This window comes from Carassius carassius, chromosome 49, assembly GCF_963082965.1.
Source record: "Carassius carassius chromosome 49, fCarCar2.1, whole genome shotgun sequence".
Taxonomy (NCBI): domain Eukaryota; kingdom Metazoa; phylum Chordata; class Actinopteri; order Cypriniformes; family Cyprinidae; genus Carassius; species Carassius carassius.
The window spans coordinates 16,540,694-16,567,581 of NC_081803.1; the positions used below are offsets into that span (position 1 = coordinate 16,540,694).

The 26,888-nt window shown below is 37.2% G+C and overlaps 1 long non-coding RNA gene across 1 annotated transcript in view; it reads right to left on the reverse strand.

The window, feature by feature from the left end:
• LOC132132734 (uncharacterized) overlaps positions 1 to 26,888 on the reverse strand; it is a 48,905-nt gene that overhangs the window by 8,170 nt on the left and 13,847 nt on the right. The window contains exon 2 of the long non-coding RNA XR_009429074.1: positions 11,073 to 11,122. This is a non-coding gene — a long non-coding RNA (uncharacterized LOC132132734). The remainder of the gene's footprint in view (positions 1 to 11,072; positions 11,123 to 26,888) is intronic.

A 26,888-nucleotide genomic window follows, 5' to 3' on the forward strand; every position in this document is an offset into this window, starting at 1 on the left:
ACAGTATATATAATAAAATCATGAACAACATGCATTAGTGATTATATGAGATCCATATAAACATGGGCGCCTGTGCTAAAACCAGACGCATCTTTATGTGTGTGGCAGTGGCCTGAATGACCTCTAACCCCTTTGCATGCACTGAGGGGTGTGTGTGGGAGACGTGACCCCATCATAGAGGGGTGCTGGGTGCCGACTGCCCACCACACACATCATTGATTATGAGCTTATTGCACAAACTTGCTACGTCTGTTCTACTGCAATGCAGAGCTCCAAACACATAAAGCAGGAGAGCTCACAAATCCACATAGATTCAGTGTTTAAACTCACAACATCTTGGGCAGCGTCTGAGCACAGGTTTGTCGATACGAGTGAGCAGCGTACAGGTTCAAGCCTATCATGCTGTAGGATTGAGAAGTGTGTATTTGTGTGTGTTGGGGGTGGGGGTGCTGTTGGGACCAGCAGGGACTGAAAGGGAATGATGGTGGTCAATCAATGCACACACACACACACACACACAGAGGCCATCAGCCGAGCGCTGTCACCACATAGTACCAGACAGCGCACACACATATGCACAACAAGACACAATGAACACTTGACAGAAGGGAAAACCCCATAAACCATTACACAAAAAGAAACATATTTAGTTTGATGTCCGTCTCTAATTAAACTGTGACTTTACAAGCCTTCAGACATACTCAGAAATCTCTTATTTCTCATATCCTGGAACAAAATTCTAGTTATTTCAAAACATTACCATCAGATTACAAAAATAAAGACTCCAAAGATGTGGATGTCCATTAATCACAGACAAACATTTTTTATATACAATTTTACATTTTGTGAAGAAAACATGAGTAGCATTAACCTGTGCAAAACTCACCTCCAATATACCATGGTTTTGCTACAGCATGTGGTTGATAATGTGTTCTGGGTGGCTGCTAGGGTGTTCTATAGTGTTTTAGGTGGTTGATTACTAACTGAAGTCAAAAATACCAACCTGAAGTTTATATTTACATGTATGGATTTTTACCCAAAGCAACTTAGGCACACATTTGATCAATCCTTGCTTTTGCAGGGAATCAAACCCATGACCTTGATATTGCCATGCTCTAAAGTTGAGCTACAGGAAGGCTATATGGCTCGGATCTCTTTTTTGACATACTGTATGTCTATTAACTTTTTAAACCATTTTTTTGTCCGCCAGTTGAAAATTGCATATCTGATTACTTCGGAAAGGAAAACAGCACGTGTCTCCACAAAATGGCAATCAATGTGAAATGTCATTCGTACAAACAATATGAATAAACTATGTGGGATGAGTTAAATGTTGAACTGTAACACTTAACATTAGCGGTTTGTACAAATCCAATAGTGATGTTACCTTATCAAACATCTTAAGACTATTTATCAAATTCATAATAATTCAGAATCATTTCATCGGTTTTATCAACAACTTACAATCATGACAACCAAGAAGACCCTTACAGAGACCATCTGAGTGCACAGACATAGCGTTGCTGAACGCAGCTCTTTAACTGCTATAACACCTTGTCTGACTGGCTGGCGGCCCACCTCACAGGCCCCTCCCATCTGAATCGAACTCATTGATCTGTCATTCAGGGTCAGGGGTCAAATGCGTATCGACTGGAAAAAGTGTCATCAGCAGCAGCCTGGCCCTGACTCCAGACAGATCAATAGCACTTCTGTCTGCTACGCTTAGATTACTCTTATTCATCTGTCATAAATCTCAGCACCTCATCACCACGGTAACGTCTGGCGGCTCCTGATGCAGCTGTGGCCCTGTTAAGGTTGACAGCAATCTGGGACCGGTAGGTCATGTTCATCAGTGCTCCGCTCTCGTGTACAGGGGGCTAAAGGCTAGACAGCCAATTGCAGACCTTCTTATCAGAATCAATAAGTAGGGTTTGGCCACATGTCTGGAAGAATTGGACAGAATTGGATGACACAAGACATTGGGCCTCAAATATCAATCTAACGCAGAAACAAGCGCAGATCCGAGTGCACAAACTTATGACAGTGTGATTCATGAAACATTTGTATTCCGCCAATCCCATCGTATGAATGATTGTACGTTAATAAATGTAGCAGACGAAAACAATCGTCATTTGAATATCACGCCCCTAAAAACACCTCAGTTTAGAAGCCTTGTCCCTAGAGTTTACAAGATGTAAAAATGTAAAACATCTCAAAGAGAAATTGATCTTACTCCAAAAACACCCATTAAACTTGTAATTGTAAACAAATACATTAATTTATATGTATATTAATACCGGTAAATATAATAAAATATTTTCACACATTATAAACACTATATAGCTTATTTCCCCTCACTCTACAACAAAATAAAGATAATGCAGTAAGAGTGTCACAAAAAGTGCGTGGACTGTACTTGTCGCAGTTTTTTTTCCTTTAGTTAATATGTTAATTACTTAAGAGAAATATATTTTGCATGGTGTTATTTATTTGAATTTTATATATTTCTGTTTTTCTCCGTTCACAGAAGCGTTTCTAGACTTTCTAATCTTACTGGTTAATGATCAACTAATGAGCTTCATGAATCATTATTCAATTCTCTGCCAGATTTTCTGTGCTGCATGCAAGTTCAGGCTAATTCAAAAACTTGAAGAGCTGAGACCTGTCGTACATTCATTTTGTAAATGAAGATAATCCTATCTTAGATAACTGCACAACAGTGAATTTAAAGACAACATGAACCAATTTATCTTTGCTACTGTGCATCAGTGCATTATTTCTGGACTACACTGAAAAAAGGTGTTTGAAAATGTTTAACAAAGTACTTAATTTGCACTTTCTTTCCTGTTGACTTAAGGTAAGGCTGGGAAATTAACAGTAACTAATAATCATAGACTAACATATGATACAATCAAATCCTGCCCTCCAAAAAGTCCTGCCCTATACGTTTTTTTCCCATTGAATATTAGAAGTTAAATGGATCGCAAATGTCACCATGTTGTAAGGGAATCTATGAATTGCATATTTCAATATATCGTACACATTTGTTCACTTTAGAAGCAATTTGAGCATAAAGTTTTACAATTAGTGTGTTTGACCACCAAAATGGTGACAGTGATGAAAAAAAATACTTACATTATAGAAACCCAATAATGCAAGAAAACCATGTTTATACAAGATATTCCACCATAAATGATCATTTTCTCCTCAATTTTGGCACCATAACACAGACAGATGTGTGCAGATTGAATAAACTGACAGAATGGTGATAAATGGGAGTAACAGAAATCTAGGTGTGTTGGTCCATGGGCGTTAGTTTTGTTCTGAAAAAAAAAAAACATTTTTACATTTTATTATTGAGCATAATCAGTGTAAGACTGTGTAAACATACTTTGTCTATGGATATATGGCAAAACCTAAAAAAAAAAAAAAAAGTCAAAACAAGAATAGCAGATGACTTGACTAAGAATAGCCCTCAGGACACTGCCGTTCTTTGCCTTTCTGTGGATCCACGATTCTTCCGATCAAATTTACTAATTTATTTGTTCAGCCATCACATAAATCTAAGCACAGCTGTAACCAACGAGTTGCAGCTCGACTCAGTTGCCAGCTGGACTTGGTTTTGCTGAGCCAGCATGATTTCAAGCCGGGTTTGCTCCACTACATCTGCAAGAGTCATCCGAGAGCAGAGGTGAAAACAGCTTGACTCCCTCTGTCAGTTTAAACAGGAAACTATGGAAAACAAAACGAGGGCCCTTTCCCTTCAATTCAACATACTGTGGCTAGTTCACCCAAAAATGTAAACTATTTACTCACTCTCATGTTGATCCAATCCTGATTGACTCTGTTTTGTCTGTGGAATGCTAAATATAAAATTTTGATCCAGACTACTTTTTTGGAAACTCTGAAAATGAATGAGGACTGGGGTTGTCAAGCTTCATAATGACACACAAACAAAAACATCAAAGTACCATTAAAATTGGTTTATAGTCATATGATAGCTTTGTGTGAAGAACAGTCTGAAAGTGAAGTCCTTAACTGCTGAAAATCTCAATATGTGTCCTACATCTTCTTGGCAAATTCATGAGTTTAAGTATTAATGCTTAAGTTGTGAATTATTCACTTGAGTCAATCTTTTCAATAAATCAGCTGATCTAATTCACAAAACTGTTGCATGATTCATTCTCAAACCAGTTCTCAAATCCAACTGACTCAATGATCCAGTCACAACATTTAACATAAATAATTTCAATATCACTTTTATAATGTATAATATAAAGCCTAATGCATGACTTCAGAGGAGTTAGAATATAGCGTCATATAGAGTCATATTGACTACTTTTATAATATTATTTGGACCTTTTTTGAGGCTTGACAGTCCCTTTACTCGTTCACTTTTGTTATATTAAATGTTTTTGAAATGAGTGTAAGCGAATGAGTTTTTATTTTTGTGTAAACTTTCCATTTAAGATTTTTGACTGCTGTTTTCTATAAATTAAATCCTAAGAGCCTAAGCAGAATTCAAATGTAAGCTGCATGAAGGTTTGGCTGACTGAGGAAGACAGCTGACACCCGACTAAAGGGGACTGAAGGGGACTTAAGCCTTGGGTAGAGAAGCCATGTCTTTTCAAGCTTTAGAGGGGCCGTGCTAAGCCCGTTCCAACCCTGTCGTCGTGTGAGAGGGGAATCAATGATGGAGACTCTTTCGCTTGCCCACTGAATCCTCATTTATTTCACTGCTCATTTGTCTGTGCTTAATTGATAGCAGTTAAGTCCCTTTCACCACGTTGGCTGCACTGCTGTGGGGCCTATGTGTGCTTACAGATGCTTTCAGGCCAGACTAAAATACTTCATGAACACTGGGCCTCACAGACTGCAGGCATTCACGCTGGAGACCCACCAACACAAGATGTCGGGCAGGCATATAAGGCTGTTAACTGCATAGCTTCAACACACTGAAAAATGAGAACAAAAGCTTATAAAAATAAATTTTGGAAGCATACTGCATACTTTTCTTGAGTTCTGAATGCCATAGAAATGCCTGCTGCCAGATACCCAGCAATTCATTTAAAAACATACTTTTAGCTTGTTTACATTCCCAAACAAGAAATTCTGAGTTTTCAAATACTGATCCACTGGATTAATCAGATTGCAAGAATACTGCATTATCTGAGAGTCTAAAAGTTCCTGTGGTGTGAAAGTCCCTACTGTTGCTGTATGCTACAGTTAAGATATTCCATTTCACACTCTGTTTATGGCCTGGGCCTCTGAAAATCCTTTTAATCCTCAATGATTCAGGGGGTAAAATAAAACTTGGACACCAGGGTCTTTAGTAGGGCCACAGAAATACATCTCAAGGTGACGGATTGGGAAACCGATGACAGACATGGGAAATGAATTTCTCATTCTAACAACCAAAATCTCATGTTACAAACCCGATTCCAAAAAAGTTGGGACACTGTACAAATTGTGAGTAAAAAAGGAATGGAATAATTTACAAATCTCATAAATTTATATTTTATTCACAATAGAATATTGATAACATCAAATGAGGAAAGTGAGACACTTTAAAATGTCATGACAAATATTGGCTCATTTTAGATTTCATGAGAGCTACACATTCCAAAAAAGTTGGGACAGGTAACAATAAGAGGCCGGAAAAGTTAACCCTTATGCATTGTTGGGGACGTTTTCGTCCACTATGGGGTAAAGTTGAGTCTTATTTTGGCCACAACTTTCTCTGTGTTTGAGCTATTGGAATGATTGAAATTTTTCAAAAACTCAACGGTACACTGTGGGCAAATTCACTACCCTTTCGTTATGTTTGTGGATGAAAACATCCACTAAATTAAACTTCTGTAAAAATGTATCAGATAAATATTTTTTTCACATTTTTTGCATAAATCTATTAATCAACCTCAGTCCTGATCAAAACTACCAAATGTAAAAAAAAAAAATTCAAGATTTTAACTCTTTAATTACCAAGTTCATAAATGATGTCACTGATTTGGGAAAAAAAAACAAATTACATATTTTCAATATAAAAAGTGATTGTGGACTGGATATTTTTTACCTTTTATCACAGTCTTGGGCATGTCAAAGATTAGTAACAAGATTGGCTTTGATGCATTGTTAGTTTTTGTGCAGCATTAGATTTTTTTTCTCCCTCATTTATCGTTCGTATCTGTTTTTGCCCCATTGACTTCCATTATAACGACATTTTTTGATTGCAAAGCCATGACATCATATAATCATGCACTCTTGATTGTTTGTGGTTTTCCCTTTTGGGAAGAGGTAAAATTTGTTATTTTTACAGTTGATCACTAGGTGGGACCATTAACCCTTTAGATAGGCCTGAGCAAAAAAAGGCTTAGTTTCTGGCTTGTATATGGAGTTATATGGAGTATAACAGCAAATTATAGTGTTTGTGTGTGTGTGAGATTCTTGATTGTTGGTGGTTTTCCCTGTTGGGAAGAGGTAACATTTGTTATTTTTTACAGTTGATCTCTAGGTGGGACCATTAACCCTTTAGATAGGCCTGTGCAAAAAAAGGCTTAGTTTCTGGCTTGTATATGGAGTTATATGGTGTATAATAGCAAATTATAGTGTGTGTGTGTGTGTGTGTGTGAGAGAGAGAGAGAGAGAGAGAGAGAGAGGGTGTGAGAGAGACCTTTGTCCACTTACCTTGATGTATCTGAAAAAATCCAAATATGCACCTCATGCTCTCAGAACTACATGGAGTAAACAATAAAAAAAAGAAGTGCGTTTATGCACCTGCTGCCTTTTGATGGTGAAAAGTACGGATGGCCTATGTGTGAAATGCTCGTCTTTTCTTGATTGTAAAGCCAGTTTAAAACCTTAAAATCCTGTAAAAAAAATCTACTTTGCATCAAATTTATGAACAATGTATTATGAACCAAAATGCAATACCAACTTCAAATAAGCTGCAGCTCGCTGGAGGGGTCAAGCTGCATAATCATTTCTAAAACTTTGGTACAAGTCAAGCCGTTTCTCGTGTTGCTTGCTGCTCTTCTCACCATTAAATGACCAGCACGATGGCATGCAAGTGTTTAAATCCACGTACTTTGCTTTTGTTTAGTCTATTCGCTTGTTAAGTCTGACGTCACGTAGCAGCTCTTCCATGTCCAAAAGCTCTATCAGTTACCACGAGAAAACAACAAAAGGTGCTAATATAAACTCACAATGTGATAGAATACTAGCGAAAAAGTTATAATCTTAACTTTTAACTCCATACCGAAGTCCCAGATAGTCAGACAATGAAAATATAAACATAAAAAAAATATATAAAAATTATTTGTGTTTGGGACACTGTGAGCACGGAGACTGTAGTGTATACCATAAGTTTGAAAGCGTTTAGCTTAAATTATTAATATGAATAAACAGTGCTCATAAACGGTTGCTGAGGTCATATTCTCAAGTGAAGCGAGTTGATGCCTGGACCCGGAAACAGCGCTTCTTACGTCATCACTTAACAACTGAATACTTTCACCACCATTAAAAGGCAGCAGGTGCAAAAACACACTTTTGTTTACTCCATGTAGTTCTGAGAGCCGAGGTGTACATTTTGATTTTCGCAAAGGTCTCTGTGACACACTCTCTCTTTCTCACACACATACACACACAATATAATATGCTGTTATACTCCATATAGCTTCATATACTAGTCAGAAAATAAGCACAGGACTATCTAAAGGGTTAGTGGTCCCACCTAGTGATCAACTGTAAAAATAACAAATGTTACCTCTTCCCAACAGGGAAAACCACCAACAATCAAGAATCTCACACACACACAAACACTATAATTTGCTGTTATACTCCATATAACTCCATATACAAGCCAGAAACTAAGCCTTTTTTTGCACAGGCCTATCTAAAGGGTTAATGGTCCCACCTAGTGATCAACTGTAAAAATAAAAAAATTTACCTCTTCCCAAAAGGGAAAACCACAAACAATCAAGAATGCATGATTATATGGTGTCATGGCTTTGCAATCAAAAAAGTCGTTATAATGGAAGTCAATGGGGCAAAACAGCCACGAACAGTAAATGAGGGAGAAAAAATTACAATCTAATGCTGCACAAAAACTAAAAATGCATCAAAGCCAATGTTGCTACTAATCTTTGACATGCCCAAGACTGTTATAAAAAGTAAAAAAAAAATCCAGCCACAATTACTTTTATATTGAAAATAAGTCATTTTGTGTGTTTTTTCCCCCAAATCAGTGACATCATTTATGAACTTGGCAATTAAAGAGTTAAAATCTTGGATTTTTAAAAACATTTGGTAGTTTTGATGAGGACTAAAGCTGATTAACAGATTTATGCAAAAATTAAAAAAAAAAATGAATCTGATACATTTTTACAGCAGTTTAATTGAGTGGATGTTTTCATCCCGAACATAACAAAAGGGTAGTGAATTTGAACAATGCACAAGGGTTAAATGTACATATAAGGAACAGCTGGAGGCCCAACTTGCAACTTATTAGGTCAATTGGCAACATGATTGGGTATAAAAAGAGCCTCTCAGAGTGGCAGTGTCTCTCAGAAGTCAAGATGGGCAGAGGATCACCAATTTCCCCAATGCTGCGGCGAAAAATAGTGGAGCAATATAAGAAAGGAGTTTCTCAGAGAAAAACTGCAAAGAGTTTGAAGATATCATCATCTATAGTAGATAATATCATCCAAAGGTTCAGAGAATCTGGAACAATTTCTGTGCGTAAGGGTCAAGGCCGGAAAACCAAACTGGATGCCCGTGATCTTCGGGCCCTTAGACGGCACTGCATCACATACAGGAATGCTACTGTAATGGAAATCACAACATGGGCTCAGGAATACTTCCAGAAAACATTGTCGTGAACACAATCCACTGTGCCATTCGCCATTGCCGGCTAAAACTCTATAGGTCAAAAAGGAAGCCTTATCTAAACATGATCCAGAAGCGCAGGATTTTTCTCTGGGCCAAGGCTCATTTAAAATGGACTGTGGCAAAGTGGAAAACTGTTCTGTGGTCAGACTAATCTTTTTGGAAAACTGGGACGCCATGTCATTCGGACTAAAGAGGACAAGGACAACCCAAGTTGTTATCCGCGCACAGTTCAGAAGCCTGCATCTCTGATGGTATGGGGTTGCATGAGTGTGTGTGGCATGGGCAGCTTACACATCTGGAAAGGCACCATCAATGCTGAAAGGTATATCCAAATTCTAGAACAACATATGCACCCATCCAGATGTCGTCTCTTTCAGGGAAGACCTTGCATCAATTACAACCCCGTGGCTGCGTAGAAGAAGGATCTGGGTACTGAAATGGCCAGCCTGCAGTACAGATCTTTTACCCATAGAAAAAATAGGCACATCATAAAGAGGAAGATGCAACAAACAAGACCTAAGACAGTTGAACAACTAGAAGCCTGTATTAGACAAGAATGGGACAACATTCCTATTCCTAAACTTGAGCAACTTGTCTCCTCAGTCCCCAGATGTTTGCAGACTGTTATAAAGAAGGGATGCCACACAGTGGTAAATGATGCAATTTTTCCCTTAAAATGTGTGCAGTGTTGCTAACAATATCAAAGATAAACAAATAAAAAAAATCTAAAAAGATATATATGAACAATCTAGATAAACCAAACTAGTCGAATTAGTCAACCATTGTTACTAATCCTTGCTGTTTTTTTTTTTTTTTTATATCCGAAGTTGTCTGATTATAAACAGCCATGACAAACATCTCGAGGGAAAACTGACTGATATGCAGCAATGATGACAAAACACAAGACAATTTGACATCACTCCATCAGCTGAAAGGGATACTGGGTGCTTTCTGTGGTGGTTCCTGCTGTCATTTTAGCAATGGTGTATTATATCACAAAAAATATGCTGCATGTCTTCTGTCCAACAGCAGATATGCACAACAGAGTAAATGACAATTAAACTGGCAGCCCGTCCATCCTGAAGGAACAGGAAACATCAATTATCTGTATTACTCTGACTCATCTGTGTGTTACTGCACTGAAATCCTAAAAGCCTACATCTATTTCTTGATTTCATGTATTTAAAGATGGAAAAAGGGATGTTCTGTAATAAGGTATCCAATGGATTCCATTTTGAAGGATTCTACTTTGTGACAAGATGTTTTGCTTGATGAAATGAGTGTACTCCAAGGAAAGCTAGAAGGTTGTACAGTTAACTCCCATGGTGTCATTCGAAACCATACAACCTACTACCTCAGCCTGGATGCACACGTCCACACTGCCATTCCTCTGGACCTCCTGGAGCAAAAAAATCTACTTCTGCTCTCTCAGAGAATATGTTTTTTTGAGAATATGTTTTTTTGCATCAATGTTTTGATGCACTTGCAAATTCTCTTCGGATTGTCTATTTACAGCAGCAGTTCTCAAACCTTGAAGGATTCCAAATGGTCCATGATTTGATTGGCTCATTAAACAAATAAAATAGATAAGACATGAATATAATCGATACAAAGCACCAACACTGAGCTTATTGGCTGCTTAATCAACCTATTACACTTGGATAATGATGTTTCTGTTGTCTCATTTGGTAAAGTACATAAATGTACACACATTTTTAGCAAACAAAATGTAATGTATTTCAATGAAATAAGAACAAAACAGCAGTCTGACAAAATTTTGGAATTGAGGAATATCCTTATAAACTAAGGTAATTTGTGCACTACTAAACCTGGTTATTGTTTCAAGGTAGCTGGTGGCTTCTGCATTTTTTATTTTGTGGTGCACCACCTAAAAATGTTTGAGAACCACTGCTGTAGCAAGTTCAAAGAGTACGATGAGTTCACCACAGTGACAGAGACCCACAGAATCGAGCTTGGGTTGCCAATTATGACACAAGATCGGATCTACGGGTTTGTGACAAGTGGTCAAAGCTTCATATGAAACCCAATCCTGGGACATACTCATGTCTCCGAGTCTATCAGATCAGATAAACCACAGAAACATCCCTCCTGTATGAACAAAACACTGTCATGGAGTCACTGTAAATATAGAAGGGAGGAGAAAGACAAAAACACCTTCTACTGACCTGCTCAAGTTTCAGTGGAGATGTATCCATATCTACTCCTGATTTTTGTGCTGTAAAGAGAAAGAAATGACAACCTCAGGAAATACCTTAACAGTTAAAAGTCTATAGCAAATACATGCAGTTATATAATTCAGCATTGTGTAGAAAACAGATTAAATGACATGCCGTTCACAATCTGTTTTATTGTAGTTAAATATTTAACAAGACAAAAGATAGGCAGGGACTTTATTTTATCCAACAAGAATAGACTGGATGAAGAAAAGTGTTTCTGCATGACAGGTGGTTATATGGGAATAGACGAAGAGGGCTTGATGATGTCATCTGGAAAGGAAAATCATTTCAGAAGCGGAGCAAGTTATTAAGTTTTGATAAATGATTACAAAGACAAACGTTTTTCTTTAGAATAATGTGTAGTTGGGTAAATCAAGTACAATAAGACCTGGACCAAGTATCATGAAAGTAAATTAGAATAGTTACAGAGTTTTGAGCTGTATCACACAGTTTGAACAATATGACAAAAGTCCAACACAAAGAAACTTAAATAAATCCTAATTTTTTTTTTTCACATGAATCAAATTGTAAATTATTTGATGGCTACACAAACACTGTTGGTGGGAAATACGGAAAAGTTTGGCAAAAACAGCTTGTTCAAACACATCCCTGCCAGAGAACGCCATGCGTGACTGTCTGTGAGAACAGGGTGAGCTTAGACAAGAACACGGCGGCTTTAAAAGACAACACACAAGCTGTCGAGGTGGGAAAAGTGAGCATTTCACAAACAGCTCCTGTCCTCTCACTGCCTCACCTGCTTGCTGATGTTCATCGGACGTAACGTTCAACTCACGGTACACTTGAGCCATTCCGAAGTGGGCGGTGGTTTTTGCACCTATTCATTCACAGAATCATGACTTGTTTTAGAGTTTTGGAAACAGTTCGAGCACCATTTTTACTCCGACTAAAACAACCTGTAAGATTAAAAATTAACAAACGGGGCTGCCATATAAAAGTGCCACCAATATACTTTTGTTAAATAAGAAAGTCAGTGTGGTCCGCCATTTTCTCAGCAAGGAAAAACAAGTGAAGGAAAAAAAGAGAAAGGACTCTTACTAGCATCGCTTTCCAAGTTTCTCCTTTTCTGTTCTGGAACCTTCACAAAACCTTCACCAGTGGGTCACATGACGCTGCTCGAGCCCAGAAGCATTCAGCTGATGTTGAGTAGACATCTTTTGTCTAAAATACAACCCTTTCGCCGAGCATTCCATGAAAAAAATATGCCACCTTCCAGGGGGGGCTGAAAAGGGGTGGCGTTGGGAGTCATGGCAACCTCTACCTGGCACGATGCCCATCGTAAGGACAACAGGACATACTGTAGATATCAGCTGAATTCAAACAATGATGCCAAGTCACTCAGAAGATAAGAGAAGAGGAAATGTCTTTTAATGATGCATTTGGAGTAATTCTCGAGCAAAGCTGCACTGGAATGCAGCGAAGAGCACATTCGCTTGCAGGCGGTAGTTGAGAAAAAACGCCCCGTCAGACTACGTGTTTCCCATTGCCTGTGTGTATGAATGGAGTGACTCAGTGAAGCTTTATTTTAAACACACAGATGGCAATTCATTAATCCGTAAGTCATGATCGTAGTTTGTAGATTGTAGTGGGCTGATGAAGTTTCCCACTAGGGCTTTATTAAAGTGTAAGAACAGACAACGGGGAGCGTATGTGGGCGTTTCCTGCATCTTGTTAAAGCTGCGCACATGAGATCACACATGACCTCTGTACAGAATCTCCACAGACTCAGAGCTCAAATGATGTGAGAGCCAAACAACAAGAGGAAGTAACTATAGTTAACAGGGGAAACATAACTATTATTTTACCACAGAATAAGGTCTGGATAACTTGATTTGAATTTAATTAGAATTCAATTCCTCAAATTCCTGCATTTCGATTGAGGCAGAATGTAGAATTGCAATTCAAATCAAAATTCTAATTTAAAAGTTCAAAGAAAAAGGTTTAAACAAAATTATATAACTTATTTTTAACTAGAAAGGCAAAGATTGGCAAGACAAACAAAATTAGATAGATAGATAGATAGATAGATAGATAGATAGATAGATAGATAGATAGATAGATAGATAGATAGATAGATAGATAGATAGATAGATAGATTTTATCTATCTAACATTGCCAGGTTCAGTCCTGGAACGAGCTCTGTGTGAACAAAAGCCAGAACAAATTCCATGTCGTAGAGATGATCACGTTATAGTGCAACTCTTTTACCAGGTGTTGTGAAGGCAGATCAACGTTTGCGGCGAAAAAATATGTGCAAACTTTAATGAAGCAGAGATCAGTTAGCTCCTCACTATCTGCGCTGAACCTGAGATCGTTCGCCAGTTTAAGTGAAAGTTAACGTGCCTAGCATTTTCGACTCTTACATTACACGTCACATCCTGATGTCCCGTGTCTTTACGGGACCTTTACGGGTTGTGTGTGAACACACGCACATATTCCAGGAAATTACTGGCAGTGTGAAAGGGGCAAAATCTAGCGACCCGGGAACAATTGCCGAGACACATTACCCTCGTGTATTTTTCGCAGTGTGAAAGGGGCTATATTGTGCCTTTAAATGTTTTGCTGCATGGGAGAAAAAGTGAAAGTTTGCACATTGTGTACATATACTGGCCATCTGTTTGCCTTGTAGTACATTATATTAATAAACCGTATATCGATTTTGATATTTCAATACATTAAGCCATGTTAAGTCTTTATGGTTTTCAACGGGAGGAGTTCATATTCTGCTGTTCTGTGGCCACAGATTTGCGGGTCTTGTCTTTTTCTCCCACAGGTGACTTGCAGGACCCTGTACGTTATGATACTATATTAGTTTTTATTGGTTAATCATCGCAGGTGCTGATTATAAGTGACACTGTAATTTTGTTTCTTTTTTTGTCTTCACCACCTGGCTACATTTTGAAATGTTGAGAGATTCAATAAAAAAAAATAACAAATAAATAAAATCAAAAATCCAAAAAGATTGCAAGTAATGTCACTAGCAGAAGAGCAGGTGAGCAGAGTGCAAGTGCATATCTGCAGCCAGACCCTATTACTTTATGGGGCCACTTTAAGCTTCACCATAAACGTCAAGAACTCTAGATTAGAATCTGGACCTGCTGGAACTAATTTGGTTAAAGGCCATGTCACGGCTCTTTTAAATCTTTTCTTGGACACACAAGTGTACTTAAGAGAAGCGTCTCATTGAACTGAACACAAAATATGTCAATCCTGATGATCTCTCTGTCCAGAGCAAAACGAAAATTCCCACACAAAAATACACAGCCCCGAGTCGCCTACAGTCCTGCTCATAATTCTAGATGTTTGGATTCGATCACCGTGAACTCATCCACCCTTGTTCCTGGATGGATGATTTTCCCAACACACTCTGACAGCAAACAAACAGTCAGCAGATTTGCATCAAACCACAAGAGATGATCTGTTCAAGTTGATGCATGTGAGTATATACTGGTGTGGCCCTGAGCACACAGGAAGAATGAACTGGGAAAAGATGATATCTAAATCTAATCCTTATCTGCAAATTGAATCTCAATTTATAGAATAAGTTTAAGGAATGCACACACACAAATAGATATGTGTGTATATATAATTAAAAATGTAGTAATATATCGTGAAGCATTTCAGTACCGCAGAATATTAATGTTCTTTTATCATTATTATGTTTTGACTAGGCTGATTAGGCTTGCCAGAAGATAATTTTGAGGCTTTTAATACAAGGCAGGTCTGTATGTGCATGTGTGTTTCCTGATGGTGCATGCACAGCAGGCTGATAAATGCTCAGGAGGTGCAGGCCTGCAAGGATAAACTATTTTCACATCACTCTGAACTTGCAAGAACTATAAATTCTGCAACAGGGTGTGAGACGCCTCTCTCATCCTGAGTCAGACAGACCACAGCACTAAAACACAGCTCGCATTCAACAAGGTAGGAGTTGAATTCATGCAGCGAAACGCGTGTTCTCCTCACATAATTAAGCCAGGCGGTGTCAGCTCCATGCTTGATTGAAAAATACACGCATGAGGAGGGCTTGTCTGTCACATGTCATTTAGGCAGTGGTATAGTTATATATACATCACGGTACTTACCATGCTATTTAAATGGTACTCTAACGTATGACACTAACACTTAACAATAAAGTTCAGTTTGTTAACATTAGTCACAGCATTATATTTCCTACATTTTACAGCGTTTATTAATCCAGGATAATGTTAATTCATATATTATGTAGTTTTATTAAAACATTCACAATTTTATTGCTTATTTGTTCATCATACATTAACTATTTTATTTGATACTTACAAATTAAATAGATTTAAAAATGAACGTTAATTAAGATTAACAAATGCTGTACATGTATTGTTTATTGTCAGTTTATTCTACCTATTCTGCTATCAAATTGAAGTAGTACATTAAAGATTGACATGGTATGTGCCTAAAAAACACAGTATTACCATGATGCATTTCCAAAATACTATGATGAAAATGAATGGTGACCACAGCTGCTCCTGATCCCAATCTACTTTCATTGTTTGCAATTAAACGCAGATCGGACATTCTGCTTAATGTCTCCTTTTGTGTTCTACAGACAAAAGAAAGTCATACAGGTCTGGAATGACATTAAAGTAAGTAAAAATTATAATAATTTTGGATGAACTATACCTATAAAAGTCGTCCTATAGAACTCGTCATCTATATACCTATACCTATATACCTATACCTATAGAACTCGTCATCTATATACCTATACCTATATACCTATACCTATAGAACTCGTCATCTCACAGAATGGCATTTCATATCTGGAGAAGCAGGACATTTTGGTCAAAGTTCAACTGAGACCGGCAAAAAAAAAAAAAAACAGAGCAAAGAGAGGTTTTCCCGCAAGACAGATCAAACCACTGAAAACCAGACAGGGGGGAAATCAGACAGACGTCGCAGTAATGTGACACAGTCATAATGTGGACCCTTCAGCGGGGCAAACCAACTGCATTCAATGCTTGCAGGGGTGAAGGAACCAGATGGCAAATCGGAAATGGAAATATGGAAAATCAACAGTGGGTGCTCTTCTTCTTAATGGCAATTATTCATCAACTCTGTAAACAATGCCAGTGAAGGTGACGGAATATTCTGACTTTAATCTTCCACATATGATATGAGAAACCAGAACAGTGATGACCTCTCCTCTAACCACTGACCTCCCCATACGAACCGAGCCATTACTGCTGAAAGTAAAATATCAAACATTATTTCTACATGAGTTGTTAATCTCCATCACAAAATGCCTAAATTTCAAGAGGCAGTTAGTTAATTTTAAAGACAAGATCAAGTGCAGCGGCTCTTCATCAGCATCATTCACAAGCCACAAAAGCAGTCGCTGTATGTTATGTGTGCACACATAGGTTCTCTAAGAGCATGATTTTTAAAATAAAGCTTTCCATTAAAAATGTAAATAATTGTTGGTGTATGTTTTACAAGAAAATACTCCTTTGTATTGTCTCCTTTCATGTTTAATTCAATGTTACTTGCCATTTCTTTGTAATTATTTGTGAAATTTATTACAATTTCTTAGTGAAAATTTTAAAACTTACACCAATTGACAGAAAAAATTGCAGGGAAATGCATATGCTAACATATTTGTGTGAATGTAATGAAAGGCACAAAGGCTGTTAAACCAAACACAACATACAGATCTAATTGCTCTCAATGCAGTTAGTAGTTTGCTTTAGACCCTCAGGAGATCGAGCCAACAACAAAAATCAAAAACAAAGTTGAAGGCACAAATAGGCTTTGTGCAGTGAGATTTGAGGTTTCCCTGTGCAGAGAGGCCAATGCCTTCTGCTTTCCCTTAAACGTTTACAGAGTTTGCCAGGCAACGAGCCAAGAAAATGACTTTGTTTGACCCAACTGCCAATCAGTTTGGCAGGGTGGGTCCGTATTAAATGCCAACACCTTTTCTGTGAAGCTCATTGGCCGCAGCTGCCTCCGGTGGGTGGAGACAGGTTAGGAAACAAGTCTGTTGATGGGGAAAAGGGAAGCAGAGAGCTGGTGCAGAGCACACCGACAGCCAATGGGAGCAGAGCATTTTAACACATAGAAAAAAACAGCTCAAATAAATTGATCAAACTAAAACTCATTCCATGAATTTATTTATGGGTATAAGCTTAAACTTAATAATAATCTTTATATAAAGTCTTTACATAGAGTAAGAAATCATAATTGTTGCTAGGGGTATGTTGCTAGGCAGCCTTTATAACAGTCAGATGGGTTATCCAATCGCAACACAAACTATGAAATGAAGAGATCACGCGAGATGAAGTTTTCCCATTCCCCTCTGAATGATAATTTATCACCTCCAAAACTAAAAGTTAAGATGCAACAGTTACTCATTCAGTGCACAAGCTACTGTAGAAACTTGAATCTCACTTGTGTGAATTCTCAAAAACCAAATACAATAAATACTGTATAGGGTTTGGCTGAGCTCTTTATTAAATTATGGTCAATAACAAAATCTTTGTCTCAGAGCCGTTCAGAAACCTTAAGAGGGCTTTTAATTAAATGACGTAATGCGTGAACAGTGCACATCGATTACCGAAACCCCGCTAACCGTGAGCGACAAGCAGACATAGATCTTGCTTACCATCACAAAGAATCAATCAATACACTGGGACTTCTGAATATTAAACTTGGGCATAGTCAAAAGTATTCCACATGTGACAACGCAGGAGCCGATCAATAAAAATGCCATTAAATAAGACTCGAGAAAGCAGCATGTTAATTGATGAAGACCATTAAAATGAATTCAAATGACTTCAGTCAGACTGAATTGGCTGATCAGACATGTCCTGAGAACAACTTTTCTTAATTAAGAGAATTGTAAGGAATTCAATTATTCTGCTTCAGTTTTTGATCCCATTAATGGTTCAGTTTCTTAATTATTCAACATTCTCTGACAAAATGTTCAAAAATTTGTACTTTTTAGCTTGCCAAAGGAGCAGTATCCTGAAAAATTAAACCTTTGTGCCTTTCCTACCCCTAATGATAGATATTAGCAAGATACTAATATGAAACCTTAGGAGCAGCTAAGGGTCAACAGTGTACCTTTCATAGGTTTTGTACACAATTTTGACAGTGCATAAACTTTTCTTTTAGTCATCAAATATACTTAATTGAATTCATTAAAATCTTGGTTATGTATTTTATAATCTTTCTGTTATCAAAATACTATTAATCTTGCCAAATGTCATCTGAATTTGAACTACACAGCTCACAGAGCAACCAGAGTTTTAGACTAGGGATGTCCCGATCAGGTTTTTTTGTCCTCGAGTCCGAGTCCGAGTCATTTGATTTTGAGTATCTGCCGATACCGAGTCCCGATCCGATACTTCTATAATACATAAAAAAAGAATAAAGAAGAGCGAAAAAACAGATCCAGGATGTTCAATAAATTACATTTTGAAATATATTCAAATATAAAACAGCTATTTTAAATAGGCTAGTAAAAATATTTCAAAATCTTACTGTTTTGCTGTACTTTAGATCAAATAAATGCAGGCTTGGTGAATAGAAGGGACTTCTTAAAAAAAAAAAAAAAACCTTAACAAGCTTACTGTTCAAAAACTTCTGACTGGTAGTATAGGCAACTTTATTTTTTTTTTTTCTAATTTTTTAGCTTTTAATTGGCTTAGAAATCTATAAATGCTGGACAATAACAAATAATAATGATTTGTTTATATACTACAAACACTGTTTATCACATAATAATGCAGAATAGTTTCTATACTGTAATAAATACTATGTCAATCAGCACTGCATTGTTCATACTTTATTTATCACCTGCTGGAGATGACTTTTTGATGAATTGATGAAACAATTTATTGTCGCGATCGTATATTAACGTCTTCGTGTTTGCATAAGTTTCTGTTTTCATGTGCGCACCACAGCATAGCTGGACGCTTTTGTCCATATTAGGAATATCCTGATATCAGCGCGAGAGCGCGCTCCGGCTTCGAGTATGAATGAAACACACACTGCATGAGAGTTTAGCGCTCTGTGATGTTCATCTCGCTGTATCCTGAGTCCGAATGAAATATCAGGTCATGCGCAAACTATCATGTCTCTTTGAGTTTGAATCTATATTTATTCACACCAGCTCTTGAAAACAAAGTGATGTCATGCCGCACGCGTCGCTGTTTCTGTGTGGAGTCAAAAGGGTCTAACTCTGTGCCACCACATAACAAAAGATGTGTTAAAAATTAATGAGAATATATATATATATATATATATATATATATATATATATATATATATATATATATATATATATATATATATATATATATATATATATATATATATATATATATATATCCGAGTCCTGATCGGGAGGTAACGTCCGATTCCGATCGTGTCTGAAACCACGCGATCGGGCCCGATTTCCGATCACGTGATCGGATCTGGACATCCCTATTTTAGACTGAAACAGAATTAAATAAATAAAACAACTGCAATGCTTAAAATGCTATTTGGCTTTCGGTTAATATTATCCAATAGACTGCACAAAGTGACATAGGGGCAATTTTGATTTCATATTAACTTGAAGTACACAACAACACAATAAAATTTAGCTGTTCATTTCCAGTTGGACGCAATTAAAGTGTGTGAATAAATCAAGAACCACCCTTACTGAGTGAGTCATTACAGTGATTCAAACCAAAACATGTTATGATTATATCAGTATGGTGTTTGTCCACACTGTTCGGAAGAATGCAATCATTTATGAAGCAATAACAGAACAAAATTTCCAGAAAATCATTCCCTTCTAATATTTTTTATCAATAATGCATCTTCTGAACAAATGTGGCATTCTATATATGTTTGTATTATATCTAAATAAAATCCTGACAAAATGTTTGCTCGTGGCTTAATAAATGTTTCCAGCTTCATAATTTGACAACACTATGAAATTAGACATCATTTTAACCTGCCTTTCTGCTTCCAGTCATTTCTGGACGCGTTCCTTATGATTTCTTCCTTGGTCTGGCTTTTGTTATTTTAGAAAATATGCTTCAGACATGGACAGGAGATCTCAGACAGTGGTCAAATGTGTTGAAGCAAATGGGTTTTTTTTAATTACACACTTAAAATAGACATTTAAGGCTCATTTGAGGCAATCATCTACAATTATAGAGGCCGGCAAAAAGCTAGACTTCACAATCAAGTGGAATATATAAAATTTTGTGTTTCTAAATTCACTATGAAAAGGATGTTTTATTGAGTTTTTATTGCACTCTGACATCTCTGATATCATCTCAGGCTTTCACAAACCGAGAGAATAAAGCTCTAGCTCTAGATGTTCAGCTGCAGGCTGGCAAACAAACTTAACTGGGTGAAATTCATACAATTATATGGACTGCAGTGCAATACAGACTGAGGCACGCACTGCCTGTCTTGTTATTCAGCTCATTTCTCTGCAGCCATGATAAAAAGCATGGAAATCAAGGCATTTTCTGCTGCCTGATCCATTGCTGATTCAGCAGAATGCTGGAAGGGCACAGCACGAATGATATGGAAAGGCATAATTATCATTCACCCCTGCACCGTGCAGGAAATTGCTGAACCAAATTGTTTTGCATTTTTGTGCAACACATAAACCGCCACCTTTGTCTGAACAAAGACAGCAAGAATAAGTGCTCGTTTGCATACAAAGAGTAAACTAAGTTCTTTAATAAATAGCAAAATTTGCAAACATGACACTCTAAATTGTATATTTATTGATTATTAGACTGGGAAGAGCACTGACAATCATTGAGTAAGACCTATGAAGGTGAGAGAAGCTTGTGTAGAGGAAATCAGAAATTCTTGGTGGCACTTTCACATTCAGTCAATGAGATGCTTAAACATTCGGGCCAACCAGCATTACTTCTACACGACACTCTTTATTTAAACTTGTTTATTGCCATTTTTATGCACAAAAGTGTTATTTGTTGTTTCAAATCCATATGATTATCTTTCTTCCAAAGAACACAAAAGAAAATATTTTACAATATAGGCTACATTAAAGCTGCTTTTTCCACAGTGCATGTAACTTGAGATTCTGATAGATGATTGGGTGAACTATTCTTTGAAATTAAATGGGAATTTTTTTTGATTAGCATTCATATTTTGTGAAACATATCTGCTTTAGTATTTTTGTAGAACACCAAACTCTTCTAAACACGAAAATTAAGTATTTCACTCAAGTCAAATCCTTATAATAGTGCTGATAAATATGCTATAAAATCAACATGTGGCTGCCAACTCGAATACAGCCCTGTGACAGACCCTTGATTCTGGGTAAAGCAAACAGGAAGCGACTCGGTTGAGATTATGGCAGCCTGGAGTTTCTACTGGGCCCCCTGCTGAGTTACATGTTCTCAGTTTCTTTTGTTTGCCGTTAACCCGTTAAACCCTCATGAGAGGCCTTTGAGAAAAGTGTCACATACCCCGGGGGGTCATTTTGTTGAGAACAATGATCCTAAAGGAGTTACACACCATTGCAATAGTCCCCTTCCCAAAGGCTGAGACACTTGCACTCTAAAACAAAACAGAGGTAATCCATTCTCACGCAAGGAAGCTCTGGCTTTAGCATCAAAAGCTTTGACTGATCAACACAGACAACCATCCACCTTAAGCAATAAATTGTAACTGTCAAGACCAACCCTTCAGTCCGTCAAATCAAATCCTGAGTTTGTTTCCATCAGGATATCTGCATTTACATGAGCTAAGTTGTCGGCACTTAATGCTGACTTTCGGCCAAGGCAGCCAAAGGTAACCGAACAACTGTAAATCACAGCAAAGCTGCGTCTGTGTGATGGATAATCCTGAGCTCAGATACCGGTGGGAAATTAGTGTGCTAAAAATACTAACAGGTCAACAAAGCAACTGTAACACATGCATGGCGGATATTTATACATTAAGTTGTATCGGACCAAAGAAAACAAGGCCCAGCCAAGTTATCAGCCCTTATCTGGTCTCTCTCAAAATGAGAAAAATATTTAAAAAAATTCTAACTCGATTGGAACATTCAAAATTAAAGTGAGAAATACTTAAATTCCTGATTTTAAACTCAGGTAGCAAACATAATGCAGAATTGAAATAAATTTTTTAACACAAGGAAGAATTTAAATGAACTGAAATTCAAAGAAATTCATATAACACCAGATCAGAGCGGCGCAATGCGTTGCAATAAAAGACAACAGAACCCATTAATAAGTGATGCTGTCTACACTGGACACAACTAATCCCTGACAGTAAAATGATGCCTCGTTCTATTTATGAATCGGTGAAATGTTCTGTAATGGTTGCTTTGTTGTGTCCAGTGTAGACAGCCATTAGCTGTTGCAGAGCAGTAAACTGTTGTGTCCGGTCTAGACACGGTGTAACTGTCATTTTAACTAGAAAACGTATGCCAAACTGTATGTTGGCTTGAAAAAGTCTTTGATTAAAAGTTTCAAAAATGTTGAGGTTTAAAGGTTTACAGGCATTATAGACAAACTGAATGACATATAGAAGAAACGATAGAATGAAGAATAGGTAGACAGAACGTTAGAATGAATGATAGAACAATACGTGGATAGAACGGTAGAACAAAAAAAATACAGACAGAACTAATGCTAGAATGAAAGAAAGAGCGATATAACAACAAATAGAATGATTGAATGTTGGATAGATAGATAGGTAGACAGACAGACAGAGAGACAGACAACTCCAACAAGAGAAATGCAGTTTTAAATAACAAATGGAAATACTAATATTTAACTAACTAATATTTCAAAGAGAAAAAAAACTTTCCACATTTTCCTCCATGTCAACAATCTTTTTGAAAGTGAAAACCAGAATGCAAAAGGAATCATCAACTACAGAAGTCAAACAAATCTAACGCCTGTATGCCACAACTCAAGAAAGGCTTCTTAAACACTCCCAAAGTTCAAAGTGTAAGTCGAGTACATCATTACTCGGCATCATGTGGAAGTCTTTGATCTCTCAGCTGCTGGAGAGTTCTCGAGTCTGACCCACAATGCCCCTGTGCTGTCAGCAAGCAAACGCCCATCGTGGCTTCTGCGTTCAGCTGCTTTTATGAAACATGACGGACTTGGATGAAACAAACAAAGATGAATGTCCTCACGTGGCTCTGCTAACACAGCGCTCTCTGTCTTCACCTCAACTCCCTGTTGGTCCAAATTCCTGACTGCACGCCAAGATCCACCTCTCACTGTGAAGAACGATGGAGAACCCGGAGGAACGGCTGAAGAAATCAGCTTCAGCATGAGACCAAACAAAAGACACATCCTTGTATCTCCTCAGTCCAATTTAGTCCATGACAGACGGCTTATTCAAGTCCTGTTCAAATGCTGCTATCGCCGTTCACAACACAAACAGCTAATGGATCTGCTGCCAGACATTTTATGCAACCCTTGAACAGATTTTCTCATCTGTTTAAATATTGAATATGTGATTGTAATTGAATATTGAACCATGCTTCTGACAATACCACAAATCTCATTTAGGTTTTATGGTGCAAGCAAACAGATGCTTAATTTCAGGGTTGAAGTGGGACAGGAAAACAGCTCATCTGGCTTTCAAAGTGGTAGTTTAAGCAAAAAAGAAAATTCTGTCATCATTTACTCACCCTCACCCTCGCATATGACTATCTTTCTTTTGTGGAACATAAAAGATGATGTTCAGTAAAATGTCTAAGCTGGTCTTTTCCATTAAATTAAACTGAGACAGGGACTGTCAAGCTCCACAGCGGATCATAAAAGCATGACAAAAGCAGTATTTTGCTATATTCCAAGTCTTCTGAATAAACACGATAGCATAGTGTCAGAAATAGACTGAAATTTGTTATTATTCATTATTATAAAATTAGTAATTATTCATTATTAGTCATCAATAAAAACCACAAAAATCTTGCTGGACAATCATGGTTATCAATCTTTTAATTGCATGGTAAAGCAGTTTGGACATTCTTCTATATCTTTTTGTGTAATACAAAAAAGTTGAATGACATTAGGGTGTGTAAATGATGACTAAATTGTCATTGTTGAGTGAACTATCCCTTTAACAATCAAACAAATGGCTGTGATATTCTACAATTTCTATCTTTATGGTAGATAATATCATAAATCATAAAAACAACAAATGACAGTCATGTTGTCAAAGTTGTATATACCTTAATTCTTTGACTTTAAAAAGTGTTTATTTGTTTGGGAAATAGAATTAATATGCTTCCAGATTAACTTTACAAATGTATTTACAAAAGTGCAATTATTGCCAAAATACTTTTAGTTTTTAAGTGTTATCATTAAACACAAATAGTTTGTATGTATAAGTAGGCATAATTTAAATTATATGTTATCTACAAACTGTTTCTCTGCTGCATTCTGTGCACAAACACAAATAAAGCAAACAATCTATTACAATGCAAACGTCAGCGTATTCCTTATTAATGATAGAAAATGTCAGAAAAATTAAATACAAACTATACAAAACCTAATATATAGCTTTAATTTTATATATTAGAAATACCTATATTTGTTTAGTATTTTATATACGTATATTCAGATTTGAGCCATAAAATTTAAGAACCTAAAATTAAAGATTCAAAATATTTATATTAGTTTAAAGAAATCTGTAAGACATGGATTATATTACAAATCATAATTACTGTTTTTGTTGTTATTATTATTATTAATATATTGATCTCACTGCACTAAACTTAATTCTTCACAACAATATTGTGAGTCAAAGCAATCTGTTCATCAAAACAGATGCCCTCAGATTTTCATAAAAAAATACAGTTGCCAAAATTTCAGACGGAGAGTAAATAAGACATAATTCCAGGTTCTGATTATCTGTTTGTGTTCAGGACTGCGGGTTAAATCTGGGCTGGTGTTAACCCTGATGCTGCTCTTTGAGCAGGTGAACTCAGCCTAAGACTTTCCCACGATCCCCGACAAATCCTCTGCTCTGAACCCTCGGTAGACCGCTGCCATCTGGCCCCTCTGTGTTCTCACTGGGAGAGCAGGCGTCAGCTGCACGGCCAAATTCAGCGTTCCACCACAACCCCCACAGAAAGACAAACAGCAAACCATCCGCATACACCCCACATCCACCATCATGAAACAGATTCGCCTGCCTTTCCAAAGTACACAACCAAATGCTTTATAAATAACATTATAGACAATGAAAATGAGATCGCAAATCTTTCTTTCTTAATATTCAAATGACCCGCAATGAAATCAAATTACATAAATATGACCCCCTCACAACAAAAGACCCCCGACTTCACAATATAAACCTTGACCTTTGGCCCTTTCTATGGCAATTCATCATCACAACATGAGGCAGACCCCCAGCCCCTCCGGATCTACCCCAGACAGGAATCCTGCTTCAAATATCTTACTCTAAAATAAGATTTTGATTCACGATCATGTGACAAAATCTCTTGCTCTCCTCTCCCACCCTCCCTTCGTTTCTAGCGTCTTCTAAGCAGGCATGTGCAGTAGTTTGATTACATTCGGAAAGAAAATGTGCCTGGCTGATGAAGAGAATGTCCCGAACTGGCCGCTCTTAAAATGCGTGACATTTCTTTGGTGGGAGCATGAGAACCGATTCTCCACAATAGCGAGGTCTCCATGCCCGGCCAGTAACCATGGAAGCAGATGCTGTCGCTATCCCCTGCCCCTTACCTCCCAGCGGCCACGGGCTGCTCCACACTCAAAAGAGGGTCCGCCTCAATTTCTCTTCATCCCGACCAAACTTGCGTGCTCTTCAAAGGGAGCTATTCAGCAGGTCATTGGTCTAGACTTGTTTGCACGGTCCACAGAGCAGCCTTGATGTAACCCTTGCTCTCTGCCTGCCGTGGAACTGCAGACTGCGGGGAACGCTGGGGACGTGGATTTGAAAAGAAGCCCGTCCGATTTTGCCATTGTGCCTTTTCATTCATCGATCGAATGCATATCGAACCTTCTGTCGGTGCATGTGTGAAACAGTTAGCTTAGCCAGCTTTTTTTTTTTTTCTTCTGGTCAGACTGGATTGCTTCTTCATTTTTTAAATTTCATTTAATGATCACTCATTTTTCTACAGATTTAACATTCTCTTTTTTTCAGTGTATTCAAAATAATTTTTAATCACATTTTTAATTCATTTGCTAATACTATTTCTCTTCCTCTTTCATGTTAAAGTAAAGAGGCAATTAACAAATATAATGCCAGTAAGAAAATAAAATTAGATAAGAGGGACAAAAAATAAAAATGCTAAAATAATACTTTTAAAACATAACTACCATGAGATTTCAAGAGACTAATTGAGTCAAGTAACATGTTTTCACAAGTGTATTCACCTGTAAAATTAAATGACATAAAAAGAGGAAATTTTCATTTCAACTGCCCGTACATAAAGATTAATCTCACAGATGAATTTGAACTAATACAACATAACTAACTAATGCCAAAATTAATTAACACATTTTCATACTAAATATAAAAGTCTGTATTTACAAAGGTAGTAGGTCTTAAATTACTTATTTTTGTCAACTTTTCAGACAGACTCACACACACACACACACACACACACACACACACACACACACACACACACACACACACACACACACACACACACACACACACACACACAGAATAAATCTAAATAATAAAATAAATACACTACCATTAAAATGCGTCTCAATTCAATATTAAATGTGA